Here is a 6,670-nt window from a genome sequence, read left to right on the forward strand (position 1 = left end):
CCCATTTCTGATTCTCCCTTATCACGTCCTCCAGATTTGTCATACATAGGTAGCTCTCCCAGCTTACCAAAGAAAGAGAATCTCCTCTCCCCCAAATATGATGTTTTATAGTCATAAGGTCCACAGATGCAAAGGGGAAAAAATACCTGCTTTAATTACAAAGCACAAGAGGCCTCGTCTAAGGGAACAATGGATGTGCTGGCTGAGACATAAACTAGACCCTCAGCTAAGCTCCACATGTGTCCAGGTCCATCTGTCCTTTTGTGGGCAAATGCTCTGAGTCAATTGATGGAACCAGATCCTGGGGCAGCAGAGGGCTGGGCTGGATCGCTCTCACAGCATGCTTTCTAGGGACCAGTAGCATCAGAATCATCTAGAAATTGTTTGCCAGTGTAAAACTCACGAACCCTTCGCCCCTCAGATTTACCAAATCAGGAAGCCTGAGTTGATGGCCAGGGTTACCTGGAAGGCTAAGATGACGGGTTAGAGGAAAAAGAGTGCTTTGTCTCAGAGAGAAGCCCAGAAAGTTCACTAGTTCCTTGGCTCCCTCTACATTGCTGTACATTTGGGAAAGAGCAAACAGGCAAACCCCTAGCCTGGACATCTCCACTGTCACAAAGACAACTGATGCCTTGCAAAGATGAGCAGAGAGGCGCGTGTATCTTCACAGGACCTGTTGGTCCCCAGCTAGGGAACTGAACAGAACACAGAAGGGCGGGCCCTGAGGTCACTTGGGGTCCCACTGAGGAAGTAGCCGACACTGCTGGGCTTGACCTTGATGGAGATGGAATTTCTGGCCATGCAGCTGGAAAGGGGAAAACCCAGGGTCACAGCTATGGACAGTGGCTCATTGGAGCAGCAACACTGGGGAAACTTCAGTTACAGGAGGAAAGGAAATTCATCTTCAGTGTACGTCCAGCACATGGAAAACTGATGACTTGCTGGGCGCTGGTGGCTCACGCCTGTAATCCTAGCTACCCAGGAGGCTGAGATCTGGGAATTGTGGTTCAAAGCCAATGCGGGCAAGAAAATCTATGAGACTCTTATTTCCAATTAACTAGCCACCAGGAGCCTCGAAGTGGCACTGCCACTCAAAATGGTAGAACACTAGCCTTGAACCAAAAAGCTCAAAGACAGTGCCCAGGCCCCGAGTTCAAGCCCCACAAGCAACAAAAAGAAATAAAAAAGAAAAGAAAATGGATGACTTCACATCTCTGATGACCCTGTGGTGTAGACATGAAGCAGAAAAGAATCTTGGCCTGGACTTAAAAGCAAAAGAACCACCCACTCCCACGCCCACCCGTGCTTCACACACAGGCATGCAGGGGTCCCCAGCACATGGCTTAAGCAATACTGGGGGCTTCCTGGCTGACACAGAAAGCCTGCGTGTCCAAGCCGCTGTCAGCGCCAGCCTTCCCTTGCAATGACCTCCATCAGCTTTAGCCCCAGTAAAATAAACAAGGCGTTCAAAGGTTGATGGACGCTCGGCGGTTTGGCAATTCCAGGGGTCTCCCCTTTGCTCTCCCAAAAAGGCGATCAGATTTCCGACCACTCTTCCTGTGGTCAAAGCCCATCCTACTCTTCCTTTGAAGATCATAATTTCAGAAACATGGACTGCGCCCCCTTTTTCCCTCCTTGTTTACCCTCTTGGAACTCAAAAGGCTCTGAAGCTCAAGTCATGGAAATTGCTAATTGCACCCTTGAGCCTTGTGGAAACAGAGAAGAAGGGATGCCCCCCCCCACCCCCCCAGGGCTTGCCAGGAAGCAGGGGTCTGTTTGAGTGTGTCTGGGACCACATTTAAACAAACGTCCGCGCCTCGTGGCTGTGTCTCCTTCCTAGGATGCCAGCGGAACAGTCGTGCTGAAGACTGAATCTGTGGAGAATCTGGGCACTTCGTCCTCTGGATAGGGTTTTCTAGAAGGTTGACTTTTGTGAAACCATCTGGTCTAATACTACTTCACCTTCTGACATGAATCAGTTGGGAGCAAATGCTCCAGGCGATGGTTGCGACTTGTTTCTCACGAAGGTATCACAGGGCCCACATCTGGGCACAAAGAGCTCAGTCTCTGTGAGAGAAGGATGCTGATGTCCCAGTCAGTGGCGTGATGCCCACTGCTGCTAATCTGCCATGACATACTACCACTGGGTCCTGTAATATAAATCTTGTCTGGCCTGCTGTCTTCCATAGCAGAATCTCCTACACCAGGAAGCAGGGAAGATAAAGAGCACGAGCAGTTTCCAGTGCCAGGATGGTGGCAGCCCTGCCGGAAGGCCTTTAACCTCGAGGTCAAGTCATTGCAGGCAGCCATGTCCAGCTCCCTACTTTCCCAGAATCCATAGCAGGGAGGTCACTTGCCTTTCTGTCACTTTGGTGAGTCTGAGTACTGGATAAAGAACTCAATGCAATGGTGGCAGAGGAGAATAAGGACGCCAGGGCACCACCCACTCCATAGTGAACTCAGGAAGTTGCAGTGAGCAGAGAGGCCCAGCAAGTGTACCTTAAAAAAGATGCACAGCCCTCCTCCTTCCACCCACCTTCCTAGGACTTTGTGTGTCAGGACAGATTACTTTAGTTCTGCCATGGAAAGCAATCTATAAACCAGGATCAGGTGTCTCCTGTGGCAGCCCAAACACAGAGGTGGTAACAATGGCTTCTTTGGTGTTCTCAGAAGGAAAGGTTGTTGGCATGACTCGCCAATCTCCATAGTGAAGGACATTACACCATTTTTTCTTGTCTCCCTTCCTTCCTCCCCTCACACCACCCGATGAAACAAACCAAACAGAACTTTCCATTTCACCTTGAATGAGTTCCCTTATACCCCCATATCCATGTCACTGACATTCGACTCGGAAGCATTGCAGTAGAGATAAACGATCTTGCCTCTTACAGAGGACCATGTGAATAAGAAGACTCATTGTTGACCAGGTCTGGAGGTGATGCCCAGAAAAGCACCCCATTCCCCAGCCTACCTTCCCCAGCCTACCTTCCCCTTCTTTCAAAGAGCACTGTCAGGCAGAGAGCAGCCACAGAGGTGGGGGTGAGGCTTTATTGACATTAGCTAAGGGGTTATTCGGTGAAGCTGAAAGGTTTCCTGGTCTGGCAGCAGTGTGGTAATGCGAGATAATGAGCTAGGTTCCCTCTCTGTGTTTTTCTTCCTCGTTCATCTGAACCATATTTTTGCTGGTGAGGCAAAATATGGTTGAGATACCTCCCTTGCTTTCAACCTCATATTTAGAGATGGTTCTGTAGCTATAATGAAGTCCTGGGTGCAGAAGACATGGACTCCGGCCTGTTACACTGCCGTTTCACCCCAAGCCCTTGTCTTGTCACAGGAGGAACATGGGTTCCAGTGTTAGGGCTGAACTTCCCTCCCAGCTATTACTCATTGACTCTGAAGTTTGGGCAAGTCATCTGACATCTTTTCAGCCCATTTCCCCATCCAAAAAGCAGAGGCCAGAGCAGCCAGGTTGTGTGGAATTGATCAGCTCTCTCTTCCCACCACTGTACTTACCAGATGTGGTCCTGTCCAATCCTAGCCTGGCCTCTCTGGTCAAGGGCCAGGCCTGGCCAGTCCTGACCTGTCTGGTCCTGTCCTGTCTGATCTTCTCTGTTCCATCTTTCAATTTCAGCGTGGTCAATGAACACTGTACAGGTCAGTTTCTTAGAAGCTTAGAATCATTTTCCATTCAACCCCTCAGGTCAGACGAAGGGATTCATATCTCCTGAAATTTTAGGAATAGTTACGTTCTTTTCCATCTGCTGTCAGCTGACTCCTGAATACTATTTCCAAAACCAGGTATCATCCCTTAATACTGGACTTCGTATTCTTCACAATCTCACTGAACTCTCAGTTGGATGGCTAATTGGCATCTGAACTAAAAATGAGCATGACCTTCCCCTTGGACCCTGCCTCTCTCCCGGTGTTACCCCTCTCTGTCTCCCCTCTGTCAACTAATAACAACTTCATTTCTCCACCAGGCAGGACAAAAGCCTTAGATTTGTTCTTGGCGCCTCTCTCTGATACCCCTCGTGAAACCCATCAACCATACCAGGTTTCCCTTTCTACGTTTTATTCCTCACTCACCTGCATCACGGTTTCTTTGTCATCGTATGTAACTAGAGGTGAGAGAAGCAAGATCCTTTGTTTTCTGCCTCATCTTGGAGATAGATCCCAAATAATGGGCATGACTAGTTTCTCTGGCCCCATATTTCTCCCTTGGCTTTACCTTCACTGGCTTCACCTCTGTGAGCCAAATCCTTGGTTTTCGCTCACACCCACCTGGCCTGCTCTACTGCTCTACATCCCCTTCTATTGCTCCTGTAGGTCCTTGAAAGACTCTGCGTTTATTAGTGGTTTCTTCTCATTAGAAGGCTGGCTCTGCAGTGTGGGTATCTCATGATCAGGAATGCAGTGGAGTCTGCTGGTTTTCTAAGCACCCAGCCTGGTGTAGAACTTCACAGTCTTGTCTCTAAAAGTCTGCCTTTGTGAATACTTCTACCATTGTCCTCCCAGATTAAAATAATACAGGACAGGGGACAACAGCATTATCTATATGATGCGTTATGATTCTGTGTGCTTCTTTGTATTTGCATTTATATAATTGGAGTTGGTACTATATGTTTTAAAATACATGCTATAAATTGCTATGTATTTTTAAAAGATTATTCCCTCCCTCCCTCCCTTCCTCTCCTCCTCTCTCTCTCTCTCTCTCTCTCTCTCTCTCTCTCTCTCTCTCTCTCTCTCTCTCTCTCTCACACACACACACACACACACACACACACACCACACCTGGCTTCTGATCATCCATCTGAAAACATCTATCCACTTAAGGGTAATAAAGCCACAAGATCTAAATGGGAGCAATACAAATTCCTCAATGCACACTGCAAAGGGTAACCTTACCTTCCCTGGCTCTTTAAGTTCTTAATTTAATTCTGTGTAATGTATTTGGAAATGTCAAAGAGAATCGGATTCCCAAGATCTCCACAAGATGGAAAAGCATGGCTTGTGAGGTAGCCTGCCCTAGGGGAAAATGGTTAATGTTTCCACACTTCTCTGGAAATAAGTACTCCTACTTCAGAAACACCCTGACTTTCTAGTATACACCAGGTCATTCCAGTTAGCTTGTTCACAAGCAACAGGTTATCAAAGGGAGGAGATCTTTCCTCCAGCGTGCTTTTCAGGGAGTTGGAGCCAGCTTATCTGATCTATCCGGAAAGAAGTCTTTCCTGGTTAGAGAAAAACCACTTGTGTCCAAAGGTCTTAGATTTAGAGATAAATGAGGAACCTAACAGATTCATTTGGAAGTTTTCTTATTAGAAGCCCATTAAAGATTAATTTTATTAATAATTCCTCTGCCGGCCACTATTAGCTCAGAGTCTCTTTTTTTAACCTTTTTATGCAACAAAGTGTAAAGGGTATTTGTACTGTGGTGTGTAGATCGAACACATCTCAGTACAGTCCCCCTTTTGGTCTGTTTCTCTCCTAGGGTATGATTTCCAAGATCATGGAGACTATTAGGAGTATAGTTTTGGGCCTGGATCTCAGCATATAATCCAGACTGGAAGGAAAAAAAAATTCATGCTGAATAAGTGAAACATAGCCCTCATCTTAGAAAGTGGGAAATTCAAGCAAGATTTAGCCTGAACCCCCAGACCCACGCTGCTGCATGGTACAGTATCCAGAGCCTCTGAAACAGGACGGTCCCTGGTTGGGTTCAGGGCTTCACACTTACTGAGCTGGTGCTCTACTACTTGAGCCATGTATCCAGTCCTTTCTTTTGCTCTTGCAAGAAAGGGTTTTATAAACTTTTCTGCCAAGCCGGCCTCTGACCGCAATCCTCTGACTCTTAGCCTCCAGAGTAGCTAGTATTGGAAGGGTAAAAGGTTAGTACCTGTACTCATGTCTCTAGATCCTATTTCTAAGGGGTATCTTCCTCACTACCATTTCCTCTTTCACCTAAGAGGAAATGAGGTTTCCACTCTTACAGTCATTCATTCCAGAGCCAGGAGCAACGCTTTTCAGGGTGACTCCACTTATCCACTCGTGTTCTCTGGGCCCGAAGTGGTCCTCACTGGACATGCCCGTGGCCTACGATTCCACGGAAAAGTAAGAATAGAGCCCCTGTGGGCTCCAGGTTGTGGCCCCGGTCTACCTGTGTGCATGCTCACACAACACAGCGGTGCTCCTCGGAGACTATGGAACCTGGGTAAGTTTCCAAGCCTCCCACGCCCCATTCACTCAGCCCTCAGGTGTGACTCCAGTGTGCATGTCTAGGGTCGTATGAGGATTGGAGCAATATGCACAAAGGTGGCTCACATACGGTGTGGGCTCATTGAACATGCGTGGATTCCTCAGGATGCTTTTGGTTGCCAGTGATGGAAAAATCCCAGGGCAGCTCATTTAAACAACTGTGCGTACGCTGTCAAATAAGAAGACTGAAGCTCAGAGATGCCGAAGGGCGTGGCAACTCCCACATCAGCAGTTCCTGAGGAGTTAACTTTCCCCTGCCAGCCTCAGACGAGAACCACACCTTGGGGGCAGGAATTTGAGTTTACCAGAGGTTAAAGAGATGTGTTCACATACATCCAATGCGGTCATTCACTCTGTAACAGGACAATCTGCCGGGACATCTGGCAGGTCCTGTAGGGTCATTACTCAGTCTCCT

Source organism: Dipodomys spectabilis, unplaced genomic scaffold (assembly GCF_019054845.1).
Source record: "Dipodomys spectabilis isolate Male_0828 unplaced genomic scaffold, ASM1905484v1 ptg000297l, whole genome shotgun sequence".
Lineage (NCBI taxonomy): Eukaryota > Metazoa > Chordata > Mammalia > Rodentia > Heteromyidae > Dipodomys > Dipodomys spectabilis.